Raw genomic sequence first — 25,200 nt, 5'->3', positions numbered from 1 at the left:
AATAATGATGATTAGAGGCCTCACATCAGGGCTCAAGAAAGCGGGAGAACGATAGTCTCAATTTGGTGTTTGTCCCATTTAGTGAATTATTGGTTGGTGAGCGGACCCCAGACCTCACAACCATGAAGGGCAATGGGTTCTATAACTGATTCAAGTATTTTTAGCCAGATCCTAATTGGTATGTCAAATGTTATGTTCTTTTGATGGCATAGAATGCCCTAAAAAAGGAACATACCAGCTACCACACGTTCTTAGCTGTCATTAGTGATGCTAGATAAGAATGGCTTTAGGCTACTTTAATCATTGTGTTTCTCAATGGTGGAGCTTAGCTACCCATTGTAAGTGGGCATTTTTCAATTCAATTCAAGGGGCTTTATTGGCATGGGAAACATTTGTTTACATTGCCAAAGCAAGTGAAATGGATAAACAAAAGTGAAAAAAACTATAAAAAGTGAACAGTAAATATTACACTCACACAAGTTTCAAAAGAATAAAGGAATTTCAAATGTCACATTACAGAGCCTTGCAAAAGTATTCATCCCCCTTGGCATTTTTCCTATTTTGTTGCATTACAACCTGTAATTTAAATGGATTTTTATTTGGATTTCATGTAATGCACATGCACAAAATAGTCCAAATTGGTGAAGTGAAATGAAAAAATTAACTTGTTTCAAAAAATTCAAAATAATAAATAATGGAAAAGTGGTGCATGCATATGTATTCACCCCCTTTGCTATGAAGCCCCTAAATAAGATCTGGTGCAACCAATTACCTTCAGAAGTCACATAATTAGTTAAATAAAGTCCACCTGTGTGCAATCTAAGTGTCACATGATCTGTCACATGATCTCAGTATATATACACCTGTTCTGAAAGGCCCCAGAGTCTGCAACACCACTAAGCAAGGGGCACCACCAAGCAAGCGGCACCATGAAGACCAAGGAGCTCTCCAAACAGGTCAGGGACAAAGTTGATCAGGGTTGGGTTATAAAAAAAGATCAGAAACTTTGAACGTCCCACGGCGCACCATTAAATCCATTCTTAAAAATTGAAAGAATATGGCACCACAACAAACCTGCCAAGAGAGGGCCACCCACCAAAACTCATGGACCAGGCAAGGAGGGCATTAGTCAGAGAGGCAACAAAGAGACCAATGATAACCCTGAAGGAGCTGCAAAGCTCCACAGCGGAGATTGGAGTATCAGTCCATAGGACCACTTTAAGCCGTACACTCCACAGAGCTGGGCTTTACTGAAGAGTGGCCAGAATAAAGCCATTGCTTAAAGAAAAAAATAAGCAAACACATTTGGTGTTCGCCAAAAGGTACAGTGGGGAGAACAAGTATTTGATACACTGCCGATCTTGCAGGTTTTCCTACTTACAAAGCATGTAGAGGTCTGTAATTGTTATCATAGGTACACTTCAACTGTGAGAGACGGAATCTAAAACAAAAATCCAGAAAATCACATTGTATGATTTTTAAGTAATTAATTTGCATTTTATTGCATGACATAAGTATTTGATACATCAGAAAAGCAGAACTTTATATTTGGTACAGAAACCTTTGTTTTTAATTACAGAGATCATACGTTTCCTGTAGGTCTTGACCAGGTTTGCACACACTGCAGCAGGGATTTTGGCCCACTCCTCCATACAGACCTTCTCCAGATCCTTCAGGTTTCGGGGCTGTCGCTGGGCAATACGGACTTTCAGCTCCCTCCAAAGATTTTCTATTGGGTTCAGGTCTGGAGACTGGCTAGGCCACTCCAGGACCTTGAGATGCTTCTTACGGAGCCACTCCTTAGTTGCCCTGGCTGTGTGTTTCGGGTCGTTGTCATGCTTGAAGACCCAGTCACGACCCATCTTCAATGCCCTTACTGAGGGAAGGAGGTTGTTGGCCAAGATCTCGCGATACATGGCCCCATCCATCCTCCCCTCAATACGGTGCAGTCGTCTTGTCCCCTTTGCAGAAAAGCATCCCCAAAGAATGATGTTTCCACCTCCATGCTTCACGGTTGGGATGGTGTTCTTGGGGTTGTACTCATCCTTCTTCTTCCTCCAAACACGGCGAGTGGAGTTTAGACCAAAAAGCTTTATTTTGGTCTCATCAGACCACATGACCTTCTCTCATTCCTCCTCTGGATCATCCAGATGGTCATTGGCAAACTTCAGACGGGCCTGGACATGCGCTGGCTTGAGCAGGGGGACCTTGCGTGCGCTGCAGGATTTTAATCCATGACGGCGTAGTGTGTTACTAATGGTTTTCTTTGAGACTGTGGTCCCAGCTCTCTCCAGGTCATTGACCAGGGATTGCCGTGTAGTTCTGGGCTGATCCCTCACCTTCCTCATGATCATTGATGCCCCACGAGGTGAGATCTTGCATGGAGCCCCAGACCGAGGTTGATTGACCGTCATCTTGAACTTCTTCCATTTTCTAATAATTGCGCCAACAGTTGTTGCCTTCTCACCAAGTTGCTTGCCTTTTGTCCTGTAGCCCATCCCAGCCTTGTGCAGGTCTACAATTTTATCCCTGATGTCCTTACACAACTCTCTGGTCTTGGCCATTGTGGAGAGGTTGGAGTCTGTTTGATTGAGTGTGTGGACAGGTGTCTTTTATACAGGTAACGAGTTCAAACAGGTGCAGTTAATACAGGTAATGAGTGGAGAACAGGAGGGCTTCTTAAAGAAAAACTAACAGGTCTGTGAGAGCCGGAATTCTTACTGGTTGGTAGGTGATCAAATACTTATGTCATGCAATAAAATGCAAATTAATTACTTAAAAATCATACAATGTGATTTTCTGGATTTTTGTTTTAGATTCCGTCTCTCACAGTTGAAGTGTACCTATGATAAAAATTATAGACCTCTACATGCTTTTTAAGTAGGAAAACCTGCAAGATCGGCAGTGTATCAAATACTTGTTCTCCCCACTGTATGTGGGAGACTCCCCAAACATATGGAAGAAGGTACTCTGGTCACATGAGACTACAATTGAGCTTTTTGGGCATCAAGGAAAACTCTATGTCTGGTGCAAACCCAACACTTCTCATTACCCCGAGAACACCATCCCCACAGTGAAGCATGGTGGTGGCAGCATCATGCTGCGGGGATGTTTTTCATCGGCAGGGACTGGGAAACTGGTCAGAATTGAAGGAATGATGGATGGCGCTAAATACAGGGAAATTCTTGAGGGAAACCTGTTTCAGTCTTCCAGGAATTTGAGACTGGGACAGAGGTTCACCTTCCAGCAGGACAATGACCCTAAGCATACTGCTAAGGCAACACTCCAGTGGTTTAAGGGGAAACATTTAAATGTCTTGGAATGGCCTAGTCAAAGCCCAGACCTCAATCCAATTGAGAATCTGTGGTATGACTTAAATATTGCTGTACACCAGTGGAACCCATCCAACTTGAAGGAGCTGGAGCAGTTTTGCCTTGAGAATGGGCAAAAATCCCAGTGGCTAGATGTGCCAAGCTTATAGAGACATACCCCAAGAGACTTGCAGCTGTAATTGCTGTAAAATGTGGCTCTACAAAGTATTGACTTTGGGGGGGTGAATAGTTATGCACGCTCAAGTTTTCTGTTTTTCTGTCTTATTTGTTGTTTGTTTCACGTCTTCAAAGTGGTAGGCATGTTGTGTAAATCAAATGATACAAATCCCCCCCAAAATCCATCTTAATTCCAGGTTGTAAGGCAACAAAATAGGAAAAATGCCAAGGGGGATGAATACTTTCGCAAGCCACTGTATGTCTATATACAGTGTTGTAACGATGTGCAAATAGTTTAAGTAAAAAAGGGCAAATAAATAAACATAAATATGGGTTGTATTTACAATGGTGTTTGTTCTTCACTGGTTGCCCTTTTCTTGTGGCAACAGGTCACAAATCTTGCTGCTGTGATTGCACACTGTGGTATTTCACCCAATAGATATGGGAGTTTATCAAAATTGGATTTGTTTTCTAATTCTTTGTGGGTCTGTGTAATCTGAGGGAAATATGTGTCTCTAATATGGTCATACTTTTGGCAGGAGGTTAGGAAGTACAGCTCAGTTTCCATCTAATTTTGTGGGCAGTGTGCGCATAGCCTGTCTTCTCTTGAGAGCCAGGTCTGCCTACGGCGACCTTTCTCAATAGCAAGGCTATGCTCACTGAGTCTGTACATAGTCAAAGCTTTCCTTAATTTGGGTTCAGTCACAGTGGGCAGGTATTCTGCCACTGTGTACTCTCTGTTTAGGGCCAAATAGAATCCTAGTTTGCTCAGTTTTTTGTTAATTCTTTCCAATGTGTCAAGTAATTCTCTTTTTGTTTTCTCATGATTTGGTTGGGTCTAATTGTGTTGCTGTCCTGGGGCTCTGTGTGGTCTGTTTGTATTTGTGAACAGAGCCCCAGGACCAGCTTGCTTAGGGGACTCTTCTCCAGGTTCATCTGTCTGTAGGTGATGGCTTTGTTATGGAAGGTTTGGGAATCGCTTCCTTTTATGTGGTTGTAGAATTTAACGGCTCTTTTCTGGATTTTGATCATTAGCGGGTATCAGCCTAACTCTGCTCTGCATTTATTATTTGGTGTTTTACATTGTACACAGATGGTATTTTTGCAGAATTCTGCATGCAGTCTCAATTTGGTGTTTGTCCCATTTTGTGAATTATTGGTTGGTGAGCGGACCCCAGACCTCACAACCATAAAGGGCAATAGGTTCTATAACTGATTCAAGTATTTCTTGCCAGATCCTAATTGGTATGTAAATGTTTTTGCTCCTTTTGACGGCATAGAAGGCCCTCAAAAGGAACATACCAGCTACCACACGTTCTTAGCTGTCATTAGTGATGCTGGATAAGAATGGCTTTAGGCTATTTTAACCATTGTGTTTCTCAATGGTGGAGCTTAGCTACCCATTGTAAGTGGGCAGGGCCATTACCTACTCAAACAACTATGTGTAAAATATGGGAGATAATGTGAAGGACGTGCCATTAAATGTCAACATTGTGAAAATGATTATAACGGGGACAATATCGTACTGATAATGACGGTGATCTCGATAAGAAAACAAATGTCTTAATTATGTGGCAGATAGTACCTCTTGGCAAGCTTATGCACCACTTGGCCAACACACAGCTACATGCTAATCACCCCAATGTGGTTCCACTTACCTCCCTGTTGTTCTTTCAACCTCCGTCGCGCAACCTGTTCTCACAGCCGAAGGGAATTGGTCAAATGTGATGCAGCCAGTGCAGACTTTTAATAGTAGTTGATAATAATAATCATTACAGAAATGATTATGAAAGATGTCCTCGCTGAGAAAATCTATGATGTCATGTGGCGAGAATGAGGCCCCGGCAGGCGAGGCAGCTGTAAGTGTGAACTGACAGAGCTGGGCTAAGTGTGTGTGTGTGTTTGTGTGTGTGTGTGTGTGTGAGGAGAGTCAGACCTATAGTTCTCATATCCTCCTGACAAAGCAAGGAGTCTCTGTGACAAAATGCCCCATTACGGTGAAGATGACAACTAAGAAGTTCACTAATTGTTTCTGCACATTACTCTCCATGGACAGTTCAGACAATCAGTTAGAACTTTTACTGAAAAGTGTCATCTTCGGGAAATTCATTACATTTAACTTTTTAACATTTTTGTAATTTAGCAGATGATCTTATCCAGAACGACCTACAATTAGTGCATTAGTTTATTGTGCATATAGTCCCAAAATGTTTTGCTTGTCAGCAATCAATGTTTTCAACATATATAACTTTCAAAATACAGAAATACAGCCGGCATGATGCATTTTGCTTCATATGATGCAAAACGCAGCATCATATGATGCACAATGCATGATACCAGCTGTATTTCTGTATTTTGAACGTTAAATATCTTGAAAACTTGATTGCTGATATGCAAAACATTTTGGGACTATATCATAGACTAATGAAACAAATACCAAAAGATAGTTTTTGGATGGCGTTTTCCTTTAAGATAGCTAGGTAAGACAAATGAAATGAAATCACATTTAATGTGTACATGCTTCGTAAACAAACAGGTGTAGACTAACAGGGAAATGCTTACTTATGGGTCCTTTTCCTTTTCCAACAATGCAGAGTTAAGATAAAGATTAAAAAGAAGAAGAAAAAAATTGATAACAGACAATAGCAGCAGCGTGTGTGTGTGTGTGTGGCGTCAGTATGCATGTGTGTGCGTGCAATGTGTGTGTTGGCGTATGTAGGGTGTGTGTGTGTGTGTGTGTGTGTATGTGTGTGTTAGGATGTCAATGTAAGTATGTGTAAACCAACACCTCACGGCACAACGCCTGTCCCTTATTTGACCTAGATATTTTGTGTGTTTGTATTGATATGTAGCTATGTGTGCCATTTTTACATTTATGTAGTTCTGTCCTTGAGCTGTTCTTGTCTATTTATGTTCTGTATTGTGTCATGCTTCATGTTTTGTGTGGACTCTAGGAAGAGCAGCTGCTGCTTTCGCAACAGTTAATGGGGATCCTAATAAAATACCAAATACCAAAACAGAACGTCTTTGTTTTGGCGACAACACTGCCACTTAAATGCCTAGCAGAGGTGAAAGACACACCTCCCAGCACTGATTGCTGATTTGCCTGGCAACACGCCCACAAATTAGCAAGAGTGTTACACAAATATGCCTGAAACTAATCTACGTCTACAACTACAGTCACAAGTACTGAGCAATCAGACAGTTCAAACAACAGTGATTAAGTAGGCTACTAGGTAAAAGAAAGCACTTAAATTCAATTACCCTTGCAAGAAAATACCAACAGCTACTTATTGAATATTTTTTTTTTCTTCCAAACTATAGATGGCACATTACAACTACTGTAATTCCTGTAAACCCATCCATATCTGTCCTAAGTGGAAATCCAGACTGACAGGAAACACTGATACCGGCCCTCTAAGTCTGTGTCCTGGCCTGAGTGGCCTGGGTGAGAGATAGAACCAGGCATGTGACACACAGGACCTGGCGTGGACAGAGATCTGGCAGGCAAGCTGAGAGAGTGGGAAGAGAGAGATAGATGGGTGAGAGAGGGCTAGAGAGAGTGTGAGAGAGTCCAGAGAGAGGAAAAGAGCAGAGAGAGGGAAAGTGTGACGAGAGAAGAGAGAGAGGGGATCTAAGAAGCCAGACAGAGGAGAGGAAAAGATTACTAGCTCTCTGGGAAAGCCATCTGAGCAGTGAAAGGGGAGATAGAGAAACAAAACAGAGGGGTCAGAGAATGGGATATCATTCATTTAAATGGCATTGAGGTTTATTACCTAAAGATGTCGTTATACTGTATATAAATGATTTACTTGTGTCATGATGTTACCATCATTTAACCATTTTAATATTACTGCTTTGTGAAAAGGATGTTGTCTTTTTTGGATTCCTTATCAAACCACTTAATTTGATCAATTAGATTACCATTAGACCTTTATTAAAGGTTAAGTTGAATTAAAGGTTTTATGGTGAATACAGTTCAGTTGAGATTTACATAACGTTTTAGAAAAGGAGAGCCACCTATTGGCCAGTCAGTCAACTGAACTACTTTGGGTTACTTGGCTCTGATTTTGCAGAACCTTGAAACAATATGAACAATATGTGTAAACAATTTACATGATCTCTTATCCAGAGCGACTTACAGTTAGTGCATACATCTTAAGATAGCTAGGTGGGACAACCACATATCACAGCCATAGTAAGTAACATTTTCCTCAATAAAGTAGCTATCAGAAAAGTCAGCGCTAGTAAGGAGGGGAAAAAAAGTCAAGTACGAGTGTTAGTTTGTATTATTATTACTTTTGGAAATTAACATAGCCTACCTCATGTTTTCACTTTATAAAGTAACTTTTAGAAAATACATATGATAATACCTAACTTTACCATTCTGGGCGTAGTGTCTTTTTAGTTTCCATTGCATATCACCATTGAAGCATTGAGACAATGTTATGGAAAATGTACAAGAATGCAGAATGAAGTCACATTTACATTTACATTCCAAACAGATGACATACAATGTCTCCATTGTGCTTGCTGCCTCACAGTGAGTGTTTTCTATTACCTCCACTGAATTCCACTATGGAGACGAAGCGAGAGATGATAGGACAGACAGAACTCTTGGGCTCAATTCAATCAAACCCACATTGCAGTGTTTACACAGTAACGAGTAAACATATTTTTCTCCCTTGTCAAATCAAATTGCTAAAATAGCAGGTACACTACACTTCCCTAGCAGGTAGATGCTTCAGTTTTCTGAATAAGATGAGTGTGTGTGTGGGCACTGCAGTATATAAACAAGTTGCCTACCCTGAATTCACCCCTACTGCAATCAAGAAGTCATAAATTGAGAGAAGTTAGTCAGAGCAACACCAGACCCATGCCCTTACAAACCGATAAGATGATCTGACCACCTAAGCTCAGAGTAGCAGCCAGACAGACAGAGGTTGATAAAGAACTGCTGGGAGGCAGGGAACACAGCCATCTCTTCAGCCTCTCCTCTGCCTCGAACCCACCCACCCCTCCAAAACGGATAACCAGAAGAAAGGTTCTGCGTTGTTTCAGATGGAGGAAACATGAAACCAGGGTGGAAGTTGATGGAAGTAGATTTTTTTTAGAGGACAGATAGGTCATTCATTGCATGATGGGAACTGTTTTGGTGTTGGTCCAAGTAGCGTTCATTACAGTAATACAGCAGTATCAACACCAGCTCAGCTTTTCTACTTATACACTATATATACAAAAGTATGTGGACACCCCTTCAAATTTGTGGATTCAGTTATTTCAGCCACACCCGTTGCTGACAGGAATATAAAACCGAGCACACAGCCATGCAATCTCCACAGACAAACATTGGCAGTAGAGTGGCCTTACTGAAGAGCTCAGTGACTTTCAACGTGGCACTGTCATAGGATGCCACCTTTCCAACAAGTCAGTTTGTAAAATTTCTGCCCTGCTAGAGCTGCCCGGGTCAACTGTAAGTGCTGTTATTGTGAAGTAGAAACATCTAGGAGCAACAACAGCTCAGCCGCAAAGTGATAGGCCACACAAGCTCACAGAATGGGACCGCCGAGTGCTGAAGTGCGTAAAGATTATCTGTCCTCAGTTGCAACACTCACTACCGAGTTCCAAACTGCCTCTGGAGCAACGTCAGTAGAAGAACTGTTCGTCGGGAGCTTCATGAAATGGGTTTCCATGGCCAAGTAACCACACACAAGCCTAAGATCACCATGCGCAATGCCAAGCGTCGGCTGGAGTAGTGTGAAGCTCGCCTCCATTGGACTCTGGAGCAGTGGAAACGCGTTCTCTGGAGCGATGAATCACACTTCACCATCTGGCAGTACAAAGGATGAATCTGGATTTGGCGGATGCCAGGAGAACGCTACCTGCCCCAATGCATAGTGCCAACTGTAAAGTTTGGTGGAGGAGGAATAATGGTCTGGGGCTGTTTTTCATGGTTCAGGCTAGGACCCTTAGTTCCAATAAAGGGAAATCGTAACGCTAAAGCATACAATGACATTCTAGACGATTCTGTGCTTCCAACTTTGTGGCAACAGTTTGGGGAAGGCCCTTTCCTGTTTCAGCATGACAATGCCCCCGTGCACAAAGCGAGGTCCATACAGAAATGGTTTGTCGAGATCGGTGTGGAAGAACTTGAAAGGCCTGTACAGAGCCCTGACCTCAACCCCATCGAACACCTTCGGGATGAATTGGAACACCGACTGCGAGCCAGGCCTAATCACCCAACATCAGTGCCCAACCTCACTAATGCTCTTGTGGCTGAATGGAAGCAAGTTCCTGCAGCAATGTTCCAACATCTAGTGGGAAGCCTTCACAGAAGAGTGGAGGCTGTTATAGCAGCAAAGGGGGGACCAACTCCATATTAATGCCCATGATTTTGGAATGAGATGTTCGACCAGCAGGGTTCCACATACTTTTGGTCATGTAGTGTACCAGACATTACTTAGAATACTAAACGATGGCATGCAGAGCCAAGTTCATAAAAAATGTCTGACAAATACTGTGTGGCAGTACAGGACATATTTGGACACATGAAATAATTTTGATTATACTTATTATATTGTAAAAGCAATCTTAAACGGCTATTGTAACAAATTCCATTCACAAAGTCATAAATAGAAAAGCCAAATGGGTTCATTTCCTATGTAACACAATAAAACAATGATACATTTCATCCACTAAGGGGTTTTAAATGAAGTGTTCATTTGGTTTTGTCAAATAACCATTTTCCATGTCATTTATCCCAAAGAGCTGTGGCAGAGCAACAATGCATCAGCCCAAGACTCATACTAATGTGCGCTCTCTGCTGGACGATGAAGGTATAGCAACACCGTAATGTTATTCACAATGGGATGAGGTCAGTGAGTGCGATTTTCAATTAGCTGGCCCCAGAGCAACATTCATGTCTCAAGTTGTTGTGTTATCCTTTGCCTTAGAGTGTGTGTCTTAAGAGAGGGTTAGTGCTGTTTTTTTTTAGCTCAGCATTAGAGTGCTTGCTCTGGGGGTCCGAGAGGGTCCACGCCAAAAACAACAGGATGAAAAACAACACTGGGTGGAAGGGTTGAGCAAGGAAGGAGGGGGGTCAGGGACAGTGGTGGTTAGAACTTATGAGATTTTTCTCTCTGAGTGAGAAAGGTACCCAGCAATGTTTTATATGCAGTTTGAAACAGTGGTCCTGTTGTGTAGGCAACCAGGGAGCAGTCCAGACACCTGGCACACACAGACCGAGACATTGCTCAGCTTGCCTCTGCCTTGTTGGAGGCAGGACTGTGATACTTAGGGTGGAAAGTCATAGGAGCATGGGGACTGGCACTGAGGAAAGATGGAACCAGGCCTGAAGGTGTGTGTATGTGTTTGTGTGCGTGTGTGCAAACACGTGTGCTTGCGTGTGAGTGTGTGTTTGCGTGTGTGCTTACATGTATATGTTTGCTTACGTGTGTGTGAACCTGGGTCAGGAGGATCCCGTGGGAAAGCAGAGTGTGTTTCCTGGACCTCTCTCTCTCTGGGCAAAACGTGACTCCATTAGGGCCAGGTCTTCAGCAGCTCAGCTCAGCGGCGATGTGAAATATTGGTTTCCTGTCCACATTCCCTACCTCCCCGGCTGTGTTATTGTTGGCCCTAAGAGAGGTACCAGGGTGGGAGGCTGTTGCCTAGCGGGCCTCCCCACGGCCCCTCAGGACTGCCTGCCTGTGGTATTGCTTAACCCATAGACTCTTGGCAGCCAGTTAGGTCCACTTTATTTTATCTGACTCCTTTTGACTTGTTTCACACCCTCTCTGTCTGTTTAATTGTTGTTTCCTCTCTGAGGCTGAGGCTGGGCTGTCTGAGTCTAAGCTGGATCGATGTGAAGTTCAGCCAGAGCAGAACAGCTTGCATCACTGGCAGACTAGAGATGTCTCCTCCATTAACAAAGGCTATGAGAACTATGGTCAGTTTTACCTTCCACCACACATCACACCATCATTTGTAACAGTCTAAAAACATTATTCAGAAAGCTCTCATCACTGTCTAAAACACAACACACTGAAGATGTTGAAAACAGTGAACTATGTTGAAATGTTCCCAATTGATTCTGTACTGTATTTCAGCTCAGCTTTGTAATGGCTGGTATTGGTGCCTTTGACTTTGAACGTGGAAGCATGAATTATTCATGTAAATGCATTTCTGTGCAGATTGGGTGACTTTGTTTTCTTTTCCCTACTAAAGGTCAGACAGACTGTCTGAAACAGGTTAACTTTGTACACTTATATTAGTCATCGCTGTACATTTTTATTTCTCTTTTGTGATTGGCTGAGTAACAGGACATGAGCTCAGGGCTCATATGCTTGGACAGTGGTCCCTGTCGGTAGTAACAACCATCTAACAGGCACACACACACACACGCCCGCCCACACACACACACACACACACAACCCCTCCGAATGACACACTGTTTTCACAAAGGTTATTGGCCCTGTTGATCATGAGAAATCCACACTATAAAACGCTCTCTGGCCTAATGTCAAGACCAACACCAAGCAGAGTTTTTTCCCCCTTCTCTCCCTACAATGTTTCAAGAAGTTACAACCTCCAGGATCGACAGGGGGAAATGTCCATCTGTCCTTCTCAGGTTGTTTATTTTCCCCCTCTGCCCCTGTCTGTGTGTGTAATGACTTAGGCCTTCAGAGGGCGCTTTGATTATTTTTTCCCTGATGCTGTCTGCAGGCCGGCTGGCTGGCAAGGGAGGCTGCCTGAACACCCCAGTCCAAGTCAGACTACATTCCAGCGTGGGTCTAATAACACCATTACGTCTCACAGATTCGCTGACTGCTTTGAGGGTATAAATCACATCGCTGCAGCCGGGGCTCCATGGCAAACATGCCCTGTGACAGCTTAACCATCGGACTGATGGCCCAGAGTGATAGCAGAGTGAAAAATGAAAACACAGAAGAGGTTAGTGTGTGTTTGTGTCTGTGTGTGTGTGTGTGTGTGTGTGTTTGCATGTGTTTGCGTGTGTTTGCGTGTGTGTGTTCATGTGTGGGCATGAAAAAGCATCATGCGAATGTTGAAAGAAGTGCTGCTTGTATTTCTGGGGACAAACATTCAATGGTAACAGATGACAACAACCTATAGGACTAGGTCAATTCCCTCCCGGTGGAGATGCTATCGAGGTCTCAGCCCTACAGTACATAGGAAACAACACTGCTGATCCTCAACACTGGGGCCCCACAAGGGTGCGTGCTCAGCCCACTCCTGTACTCCCTGTTCACCCATGACTGCGTGGCCACGCACGCCTCCAACTCAATCATCAAGTTTGCAGACGACACAACAGTAGTAGGCTTGATTTCCAACAATGACGAGACAGCCTACAGGGAGGAGGTGAGGGCTCTGGGAGTGTGGTGCCAGGAAAATAACCTCTCACTCAACGTCAACAAAGGAGATGATCGTGGACTTCAGGAAACAGCAGAGGGTATACCCCCCTACCCACATCGACGGGACCGCAGTGGAGAAGGTGGAAAGCTTCAAGTTCCTTGGCGTACACATCACTGACAAACTGAAATGGACCACCCACACAGACAGTGTGGTGAAGAAGGCGCAACAGAGCCTCTTCAACCTTAGGAGGCTAAAGAAATTAGGCTTGGCACCTAAAACCCTCACAGACTTTTACAGATGCACAATTGAAAGCATCCTGTCGGGCTGTATCACCGCCAGGAAAATAACCTCTCACTCAACGTCAACAAAGGAGATGATTGTGGACTTCAGGAAACAGCAGAGGGTGCACCCCACTACCCACATCGACGGGACCGCAGTGGAGAAGGTGGAAAGCTTCAAGTTCCTTGGCATACACATCACTGACAAACTGAAATGGACCACCCACACAGACAGTGTGGTGAAGAAGGCGCAACAGAGCCTCTTCAACCTTAGGAGGCTAAAGAAATTAGGCTTGGCACCTAAAACCCTCACAGACTTTTACAGATGCACAATTGAGAGCATCCTGTCGGGCTGTATCACTGCCTGGTACGGCAACTGCACTGCCCGCAACCGCAAGGCTCTCCAGAGGGTGGTGCGGGGGCAAACTACCCGCCCTCCAGGACACCTACAGCACCTGATGTCACAGGAAGGCCAAAAAGATAATCAGGGACATCAACCACCCGAGCCACTGCCTGTTCACCCCGCCATCATCCAGAAGGCGAGGTCAGTACAGGTGCATCAAAGCTGGGACCGAGACACTGAAAAACAGTTTCTATCTCAAGGTCATCAGACTGTTAAACAGCCATCACTAGCACATTAGAGGCTGCTGCCTATAGACATGGACTAGAAATCACTGGCCACTTTAAGAAATGGAACACTAGCCATTTTAATAATGTTTACGTATCTTGGATTACTCATCTCACATGTATATACTGTATTCTATAATATTCTACTGTATCTTAGTCCATGCCGCTCTGACATCACTCGTCCATATATGTATATATTCTTAATTCATTCCTTACTTAGATTTGTGTGTATTGGGTATATGTTTTGAAATTGTTAGATATTACTTGTTAGATATTACTGCATGCCGGAGCTAGAAGCACAAGCATTTCGCTACACTCGCAATCACATCTGCTAAACACGTGTATGTGACCAATACAATTTTATTTTATTTTATTTGAACGTAGACCTGTCAACAAGAACAAGCAGCACTATCATGGTTGCTGTGGTCACAGTGCCCCCACGGTGACCTGTGTAGCTGGTGCCTTTGGGGACAGTAGTAAAGGAAACATAAACTGTACTGTTGCAAACACATCACTGTAAATCACATTTAAAGCGGTTGTGATAACAAAGGCGGAAATGTTTTGATTAAATTAGATGTGTGTCAAGTTAAATAAACACTAGGATTTGATGTACAACTAGTCGAATAGCTTGGAACATGAGCTTGTGTTTGGTTAGTGGTGTTTCCATTTTAACTGATAGCTTCTCCAAAAATATCTCCCCAAAAATATAGCTATTATACTTAATCACTATGCATCATCAACCTGGACTCACGGGTAAACGTAACATAGTAAACGGGACACACCAATTAGTATGATATGTTACATTTGTATGGTGTGTATTCATTTGTGGATGTACATCATCCATTTCGTATGATATGTTACGAATTACAAACTGTAAGATATGTTATGTGACGACCCTCCCACTCTGTCTGCCGAATACTCTCTTTGTTCTTGTTTTCATTAATAGGATGTCAGTGGGCGGAGCCGGGAGGGTCGTCAGAGAAATGGGACACACCTGGGCTCGGGTGTGTCCCAGGGATAAATACACCTTTCCCCCATTCATTGGGGAGACTCTTTCCATGCAGACACACTGTTGGATTTTGGTTGTGGCATTTTTGTGGCTGTATTGGTTGTTTGTTTGCTTTGGCACCTTTCAACACTCCTCATTATCACATCTATGCACATATCCACTCACTTACACTACTGATTACTGACTACACACACCATTGTTAATTGTATATAGTTTGCTTTTGTCTCCCTATTTGTTACGGGTTACGAGCCGGTTCGTGACAGTTACGTATTGCAATTCTTACAATATGTTACGAATTTCAATTCGTACAATATGTTCTGAATTTGCTAAACATATGATAAGTTACAAATTCCAATTTGTTGTTGCTAATGTTAGCTAGGTGGCTAACGCTAACGTTAGCTAGGCTAGTGGTTAGCGGTTAGGGTTAAGGTTAGGGTTAGTTTAAATAGTTAAGGTTAGGGGAAGGGTTAGCTAACATGCTAAGTAGTTGCAAAGTAGCTAAAAAGTAGTAAGTATTTACAAAAATGCTAAAGTTGTCCAATAATGAGATTCGAACATGCAACCTTTTGGTTGCTAGACGTTCGCGTTATATGCCTATCCATCCACCCCGACCAACTACCCTACTTTCATTTTTGCTTCTGTCTTATGTAATCATACCAAACGTAACATATCATACTGATTTGAGTGTTACGGATTTAAGTTTGCTATGTTACGTCTAGTCTATGAGACCAGGCTGGCAGCATTTTAAGAATATACAAATCCACACACTAATAACATCTAATATAGTCTCCAGGTTATTATTTGGAATCTGATAGGAGTATAAATACAGTGAGGGAAAAAAGTATTTGATCCCCTGCTGATTTTGTACGTTTGCCCACTGACAAAGACATGATCAGTCTATAATTTTAATGGTAGGTTTATTTGAACAGTGAGAGACAGAATAACAACAAAAACATCCAGAAAAACGCATGTCAAAAATGTTATAAATGTATTTGACTTTTTAATGAGGGAAATAAGTATTTGACCCCTCTGCAAAACATGACTTAGTACTTGGTGGCAAAACCCTTGTTGGCAATCACAGAGGTCAGACGTTTCTTGTAGTTGGCCACCAGGTTTGCACACATCTCAGGAGGGATTTTGTTCCATTCCTCTTTGCAGATCTTCTCCAAGTTATTAAGGTTTCGAGGCTAAGGTTTTTGGCAACTCGAACCTTCAGCTCCCTCCACAGATTTTCTATGCGATTAAGGTCTGGAGACTGGCTAGGCCACTCCAGGACCTTAATGTGCTTCTTCTTGAGCCACTGCTTTGTTGCCTTGGCCGTGTGTTTTGGGTCATTGTCATGCTGGAATACCCATCCACGACCCATTTTCAATGCCCTGGCTGAGGGAAGGAGGTTCTCACCCAAGATTTGACGGTACATGGCCCCGTCCATCGTCCCTTTGATGCGGTGAAGTTGTCCTGTCCCCATAGCAGAAAAACACCCCCAAAGCATAATGTTTCCACCTCCATGTTTGACGGTGGGGATGGTGTTCTTGGGGTCATAGGCAGCATTCCTCCTCCTCCAAACACGGCGAGTTGAGTTGATGCCAAAGAGCTCCATTTTGGTCTCATCTGACCACAACACTTTCACCCAGTTCTCCTCTGAATCATTCAGATGTTCATTGGCAAACTTCAGACGGGCATGTATATGTGCTTTCTTGAGCAGGGGGACCTTGCGGGCGCTACAGGATTTCAGTCCTTCACGGAGTAGTGTGTTACCAATTGTTTTCTTGGTGACTATGGTCCCAGCTGCCTTGAGATCATTGACAAGATCCTCCCGTGTAATTCTGGGCTGATTCCTCACTGTTCTCATGATCATTGCAACTCCACGAGGTGAGATCTTGCATGGAGCCCCAGGCTGAGGGAGGTTGACAGTTCTTTTGTGTTTCTTCCATTTGCGAATAATCGCACCAACTGTTGTCACCTTCTCACCAAGCTGCTTGGCGATGGTCTTGTAGCCCATTCCAGCCTTGTGTAGGTCTACAATCTTGTCCCTGACATCCTTGGAGAGCTCTTTGGTCTTGGCCATGGTGGAGAGTTTGGAATCTGATTGATTGATTGCTTCTGTGGACAGGTGTCTTTTATACAGGTAACAAGCTGAGATTAGGAGCACTCCATTTAAGAGTGTGCTCCTAATCTCAGCTCGTTACCTGTATAAAAGACACCTGGGAGCCAGAAATCTTTCTGATTGAGAGGGGGTCAAATACCTATTTCCCTCATTAAAATGGAAATCAATTTATAAAAATTTTTACATGCGTTTTTCTGGATTTTGTTGTTGTTATTCTGTCTCTCACTGTTCAAATAAACCTACCATTAAAATTATAGACTGATCATTTCTTTGTCAGTGGGCAAACGTACAAAATCAGCAGGGGATCAAATACTTTTTTCCCTCACTGTATGTATAAAGTGTTTCTATATAGTATATATGTAAAGTGTTTCTAAATCCATTTTTCCTTCTGCCTGATAGGTTTAGTCATACAGATAGAACTATCTAGTTCTTCAACCTTTCACTGGGAATTGTGTAATATTACTCACTCTTTCCTGGGTGAGTATGACTTGAGGCATCTTTTTCATTGATTCCTGTGGTTCTGCTTGGAGTTCCCAGGGTTTGCTGTTGTGCAAGTGCCAACTTATTTCATGCGGTCATAAACTGAAATGATAGTTCCACGATAGTTCCACAACCATATGCTTATTCATTAGTGCACATGCTCAAGTAAGCCTACAGAAGGTTTCAGCTCATTAGGTAAGTGATGGGTATGGCATGGGCCCTCTGAAAATATAATAAAGTGAAAAACACTAATCAATTCCAAAGAAACTATTCACATCTGCATGCAACATCTGTATGCCCATATTTTTCTTCAGATTGGGAAATTACACTGAGTATACAAAACATTAAGAACACCTGCTCTTTCTATGACATAGACTGACCAGGTGAATCCAGGTGAAAGCTATGATCCCTTATTGATGTCACTTGTTAAATCCACTTCAATCAATGTAGATGAAGTGGAGGAGACAGGTTAAAGAAGGATTTTTAAGACTTGATTGTGGATTGTGTATGCGTGCCATTCAGAGGGTGAATGGACAAGACAAAATATTTAAGTAGAATAACAATTTGATGTAATCTTAATGACACAGTTCATCATATTTTTTTATTTATTTTTTATTTTATTTTACAACACCTGGATCAGGTGTGCCAAGAGGTCACTAGATGGGCACTTGTAGTTACATCCAGGAGGGAGATAGGGAAGATGGGGAGGGAGCGCCTTCTAGCGATGGAGGGAGAGTTGGGGGGACAGCTCTGGGGGGAGGGAGGCGGGGGTACAACCCTGGGAGGGAGGGACGGACGGAGGGGAGGGAAGGAGTTGGGTGGGGGTCTCATTATCTTTAGGTTTTTATTTTCCTCTCCCTATCCCAACATAAAGAAGGTAAAGGGAACATTATTTCTTTTGTATGCATAGCTGACTATTATATATGAATGTATATCAATAGGATGACTTTTGATTTCCAATAGGAAAAAATGTGTCCAATAGGATTCCGATAGAGGTGACACAAAATCCTATAGGATTGTGAGAATCCTACAGGGTTCTATTGGAAAAATCACTAATCCTATAGGATTTTTTGACTATATTTCTATAGAGCTCGCCAGTTTGTAGTCCTAAAAAACAGAAATGATTTACCTCTGGTTCGTTCAGCCATTCCTATGGGCAAAGTGAATGGGGAAATAATAAGGTTTTGGAATAAACGCGGAAAATAAGGTTAACACAGGCTTATGAGATCTCATACATTTTTTCCTATAATATAATATCTGTCAGTTAACCTGCCCTTTATGAATTATGAAGCCTTTATGTGCATTGTTTTTATTATTATTACATAAATGCTTCCAAATTCACAAAAAGTGACGTTAGCTGATGAAGATTAGTCTATCTCATAGAACAAAACGTAGGGGCTCTTCTAAGCCTTTGTTTACCACAGACCTTATTTTCGACGTTTATCCAAAAACCCTACAACGAACCATGGCGGAGTTAGTGCCTACAAAAAGACGCCATTACTATTGCTCTCTATAGATGGGGAAAACGGGGAAAGCGCCATATTTACCGCCTTGTGTTCACCGTGTGTTGATGTGAGCGGTGCTTTATCCCCGTGTTCCGTTTGAAGGATACGTAGCCCGCCACAAACGGCTCCTCCTTGCCCGTTAACAGCTGTGACAACACTGTGCCTCCCATCCCATTATTCGAGCGTGGACAGGTAATCTCAAAGTTGTTGTTAATTTAAATCAATTTCAGTAACACTGACCGTCTTCCATAATGCCTTTTTGCAAATTGATGTTGTAAGCTACCCAATAGATGGCTATTGTTGAACTATTTATCTCGTTGTTTTTGTTGTCGTTGGGTATTGAGACAGGTTTGTTGAAGATTGCGGGGCTGTACATCGTAATATTATGTAATCGATTTAAGGCTATCCTGCGCTTACTTTCCATTTGACCGAAACCGTTGCTTTCTTTGACCAGGCCTGTGTTTTGGTCTCTATCTCAGACAGTAGGCAACATTAGGAGCGATTTGTGAATTAATCAAAGGGCTACGCCAAACGCTTAATTTAGTCATTGCGTCGTTATGGTAGGAGTATGCATTGGGATTTATCACCAGGCTGATAAATGCAGAGAAATTAGCTGAAGAAGGCATATTTAGTGATCTCCTAATCGCGCAAGGTTGATGGAGGGAGGTGCGCACTCATGACTGTTTATCAGGTGTATTATGGCGGGTGCAGTAAAATGCATATGTTCAGTGTTCTTCAACTGCAAATTGCACCTGCTCAGAGCACTTCGTCGGTGAATGCACTGCCCCCCCAGCTCCCCGTCTCCCTCTCCTGCTGAGTCTGACTCGCTAGTAGGCCTATTAGCTAGTGGAGGTGCCAGTGGTGATGTTGAACTGGCGGGATTAGCAGCGCTGCTAGCTAAGGCATCGCCACCAGGAACAGTTTCCTCCTCACTCCTCTCCTCCGGCACTGACAGTTCTCTGGCTCGTTCTGGGTTCGACTCACCATCTTTCTTTGGATTTTTGGACTTGAAATAACGAGGACGCAACTTGATTTAACGCTGACAACTTTTATTACAATGTCTACAGTGCGAACAGTGAAACAATTAATAAATGTCGCGAGAGGTACCGGATCCGGCCAAATAAACTCAGCAAAAAAAGAAACGTCAGTTTTTCATGAACCTGTCTTTCAAAGATAATTTGTAAAAATCAAAATAACTTCACAGATCTTCATTGTAAAGGGTTTAAACACTGTTTCCCATGCTTGTTCGATGAACCATAAACAATTAATGAACATGCACCTCTGGAACAGTTGTTAAAACACTAACAGCTGACAGACGGTAGGCAATTAAGGTCACCGTTATGAAAACTTAGGACACTAAAGAGGCTTTTCTACTGACTCTTACATTTTAGTCATTTAGCAGACGCTCTTATCCAGAGTGACATACAGTTAGTGAGTGCATACATGATACTTTTTTTTTTTTTTTCATACTGGCCCCCCGTGGGAATCGAACCCACAACCCTGGCGTTGCAAACGCCATGCTCTACCAACTGAGCTACATCCCTGCCGGCCATTCCCTCCCCTACCCTGGTCGACGCTGGGGCAATTGTGCGCCGCCCCATGGGTCTCCCGGTTGCGGCTGGCCACGACAGAGCCTGGATTCGAACCAGGATCTCTAGTGGCACAGCTAGCACTGCGATGCAGTGCCGTAGACCACTGCGCCACTCCAAAAGAAAGATGCCCAGGGTCCCTGCTCATCTGCGTGAACGTGCCTTAGGCATGCTGCAAGGAGGCATGAGGACTGCAGATTTACATTTACATTTTAGTCATTTAGCAGACGCTCTTATCCAGAGCGACTTAGATGTGGCCAGGGCAATAAATTGCAATGTCTGTACTGTGAGACGCCTAAGACAGCGCTACAGGGAGACAGGATGGACAGCTGATCGTCCTCGCAGTGGCAGACCACATGTAACAACACCTGCACAGGATCGGTACATCCGAACATCACACCTGCAGGACAGGTACAGGATGGCAATAAGAATTGCCCGAGTTACACCAGGAACGTACAATCCCTACATCAGTGCTCAGACTGTCCGCAATAGGCTGAGAGAGGCTGGACTGAGGGCTTGTACGCCTATTGTAAGGCAGGTCCTCACCAGACATCACCGGCAACAATGTCACCTATGGGCACAAACCCACCGTCGGAGTTGCAAAGAAAAAGTCCAGTGTCTGTGTTCTTTTGCCCATCTTAATCTTTTCTTTTTATTGACCAGTCTGAGATATGGCTTTTTCTTTGCAACTCTGTTGACGTTGAGACTGGTGTTTTGCGGGTACTATTTAATGAAGCTGCCAGTTGAGGACCTGTGAGGCGTCTGTTTCTCAAACTAGACACTCTGTATTTGTTCTCTTGCTCAGTTGTGTACCGGGGCCTCCCAATCCTCTTTCTATTCTGGTTAGAGCCAGTTTGTGCTGTTCTGTGAAGGGAGTAGTACACAGCATTGTACGAGATCTTCAGTTTCTTGGCAATTTCTCGCATGGAATAGCCTTCATTTCTCAGAAGAAGAATAGACTGACGAGTTTCAGAAGAAAGTTATTTGTTTCTGGCCATTTTGAGCCTGTAATCGAACCCACAATTGCTGATGCTCCAGATACTCAACTAGTCTCAAGAAGGCCAGTTTTATTGCTTCTTTAATCAGCACAACAGTTTTCAGCTGTGCTAACATAATTGCAAAAGGGTTTTATAATGATCAATTAGCCCTTTAAAATTATAAACTTGGATTAGCAAACACAATGTGCCATTAGAACACATGACTGATGGTTGCTGATAATGGGCCTCTGTACGCCTACAGTGAGGGAAAAAAGTATTTGATCCCCTGCTGATTTTGTACGTTTGCTCACTGACAAAGAAATGATCAGTCTATAATTTTAATGGTAGGTTTATTTGAACAGTGAGAGACAAAATAACAACAACAAAATCCAGAGAAACGCATTGATTTGCATTTTAATGAGGGAAATAAGTATTTGACCCGCTCTCAATCAGAAAGATTTCTGGCTCCCAGGTGTCTTTTATACAGGTAACGAGCTGAGATTAGGAGCACACTCTTAAAGGGAGTGCTCCTAATCTCAGTTTGTTACCTGTATAAAAGACACCTGTCCACAGAAGCAATCAATCAATCAGATTCCAAACTCTCCACCATGGCCAAGACCAAAGAGCTCTCCAAGGATGTCAGGGACAAGATTGTAGACCTACACAAGGCTGGAATGGGCTCAAGAAAGCACAAATACATGCCCATCTGAAGTTTGCCAATGAACATCTGAATGATTCAGAAGAGAACTGGGTGAAAGTGTTGTGGTCAGATGAGACCAAAATGGAGCTCTTTGGCATCAACTCAACTCGCCGTGTTTGGAGGAGGAGGAATGCTGCCTTTGACCCCAAGAACACCATCCCCACCGTCAAACATGGAGGTGGAAACATTATGCATTGGAGCTGTTTTTCTGTTAAGGGGACAGGACAACTTCACCGCATCAAAGGGACGATGGACAGGGCCATGTACCGTCAAATCTTGGGTGAGAACCTCCTTCCCTCAGCCAGGGCACTGAAAATGGGTCGTGGATGGGTATTCCAGCATGACAATGACCCAAAACACACGGCCAAGGCAACAAAGGAGTGGCTCAAGAAGAAGCATATTAAGGTCCTGGAGTGGCCTAGCCAGTCTCAAGACCTTAATCCCATAGAAAATCTGTGGAGGGAGCTGAAGGTTCTGGAGCAGGTTTTCATCAAGGATCTCTCTGTACATTGCTCCGTTCATCTTTCCCTCGATCCTGACTAGTCTCCCAGACCCCGCCGCTGAAAAACATCCCCACAGCATGATGCTGCCACCACCATGCTTCACCGTAGGGATGGTGCCAGGTTTCCTCCAGACGTGACGCTTGGCATTCAGGCCAAATAGTTCAATCTTGGTTTCATCAGACCAGAGAATCTTGTTTCTCATGGTTTGAGTCCTTTAGGTGCCTTTTGGCAAACTCCAAGCGGGCTGTCATGTGCCTTTTACTGAGGAGTGGCTTCCGTCTGGCCACTCTACCATAAAGGCCTGATTGGTGGAGTGCTGCAGAGATGGTTGTGCTTCTGGAAGGTTCTCCCATCTCCACAGAGGAACTCTGGAGCTCTGTCAGAGTGACCATCGGTATATTGGTAACCTCCCTGACCAAGGCCCTTCTCCCCTGTTTTCTCAGTCTGGCCAGGTGGCCAGCTCTAGGAAGAGTCTTGGTGGTTCCAAACTTCTTCCATTTAAGAATGATGGAGGCCACTATGTTGTTGGGGACCTTCAATGCTGCAGACATTTTTTGGTACCCTTCCCCAGATCTGTGCCTCGACACAATTCTGTCTCGGAGCTCTACAGACAATTCTTTCGACCTCATGGCTTGTTTTTTGCTCTGACATGCACTGTCAACTGTGGGACCTTATATAGACAGGTGTGTGCCTTTCCAAATCATGTCCAATCAATTGAATTTACCACAGGTGGACTCCAATCAAGTTGTAGAAACATCTCAAGGATGATCAGTGGAAACAGGATGCACCTGAGCTCAATTTCGAGTCTCATAGCAAAGGGTCTGAATACTTATGTAAATAAAGTATTTATGTTTTTTTTTATTTTTATAAATTTGCCAAAATTTCAAAAAACCTGTTTTCACTTAGTCATTATTGGGAATTCAAATAAAATAAAATCAAATTGTATTGGTCACATGCGCCGAATACAACAGGTACAGACATTACAGTGAAATGCTTACTTACAGCCCTTAACCAACAGTGCATTTATTTTTAACAAAAAAAGTACAAATAAAACAACAACAAAAAAAGTGTTGAGAAAAAAAGAGCAGAAGTAAAATAAAATAACAGTAGGGAGGCTATATATACAGGGGGGTACCGGTGCAGAGTCAATGTGCGGGGGCACCGGCTAGTTGAGATAGTTGAAGTAATATGTACATGTGGGTAGAGTTAAACTGACTATGCATAAATAATTAACAGAGTAGCAGCAGCGTAAAAAGGATGGGGTGGGGGGGCAGTGCAAATAGTCCGGGTAGCCATGATTAGCTGTTCAGGAGTCTTATGGCTTGGGGGTAGAAGCTGTTGAGAAGTCTTTTGGACCTAGACTTGGCACTCCGGTACCGCTTGCCGTGCGGTAGCAGGGAGAACAGTCTATGACTAGGGTGGCTGGAGTCTTTGACAATTTTTAGGGCCTTCCTTTGACACCGCCTGGTATAGAGGTCCTGGATGGCAGGAAGCTTGTTCCCAGTGATGTACTGGGCCGTACGCACTACCCTCTGTAGTGCCTTGCGGTCGGAGGCCAAGCAGTTGCCATACCAGGCGGTGATGCAACCAGTCAGGATGCTCTCGATGGTGCAGCTGTATAATTTTTTGAGGATCTGAGGACCCATGCCAAATCTTTTCAGTCTCCTGAGGGGGAATAGGCTTTGTCGTGCCCTCTTCACGACTGTCTTGGTGTGTTTGGACCATGACAGTTCGTTGGTGATGTGGACACCAAGGAACTTGAAGCTCTCAACCTGTTCCACTACAGCCCCGTCGATGAGAATGGGGGCGTGCTCAGTCCTCTTTTTTTTCCTGTAGTCCACAATCATCTCCTTTGTCTTGGTCACGTTGAGGGAGAGGTTGTTGTCCTGGCACCACACGGCCAGGTCTCTGACCTCCTCCCTATAGGCTGTCTCATCGTTGTCGGTGATCAGGCCTACCACTGTTGTGTCGTCGGCAAACTTAATGATGGTGTTGGAGTCGTGCCTGGCCATGCAGTCATGGGTGAACAGAGAGTACAGGAGGGGACTGAGCACGCACCCCTGAGGGGCCCCCGTGTTGAGGATCAGTGTGGCAGATGTGTTGTTACCTACCCTTACCACCTGGGGGCGGCCCGTCAGGAAGTCCAGGATCCAGTTGCAGAGGGAGGTGTTTAGTCCCAGGATCCTTAGCTTAGTGATGAGCTTAGAGGGCACTATGGTGTTGAATGTAAGGCTGAACGATTTTGGAAAATAATCTAATTGCGATTTTTTGCCCCCAATATTGCGATTGCGATTTAATATGCGATTTAATTTATTTATCCTTTTTCCCCTACAAAACATAATGAATGATTTAAATATGACCAACACAATAGTATATACATTTAGTGTGAAATGTTCTTTCCCATAGGCTGGGTCTATTTGTTAGAATTAAATTCAAACATGTATGACTTGAAATAAATGACATTTTTATTGAACTGCTCATTACAGAAACATCTGTGGCTTTGCCACTGTGCATTTAAATAATGTAAACAAAGGCATGAACTTTGTAAACACTTTGTGCAAAAGGTAC

General features: G+C 43.4%; 1 protein-coding gene across 1 annotated transcript in view; it reads left to right on the top strand.

Annotated features, from left to right (window-relative positions):
• Positions 1-18,987: 18,987 nt before the first annotated feature.
• LOC311130691 (ceramide synthase 2-like) overlaps positions 18,988-25,200 on the top strand; it is a 29,845-nt gene continuing 23,632 nt past the window's right edge. Inside the window, exon 1 of the mRNA XM_084163476.1 lies at positions 18,988-19,055. The gene's annotated coding sequence lies outside the window, so the exon portion shown is untranslated. The remainder of the gene's footprint in view (positions 19,056-25,200) is intronic.

This window comes from Coregonus lavaretus (genome assembly GCF_964263955.1).
Source record: "Coregonus lavaretus genome assembly, chromosome: 6".
NCBI lineage: Eukaryota > Metazoa > Chordata > Actinopteri > Salmoniformes > Salmonidae > Coregonus > Coregonus lavaretus.
The sequence above is the reverse complement of the archived record's forward strand: the minus strand, read 5'-3'. Positions and strand labels throughout refer to the sequence as shown.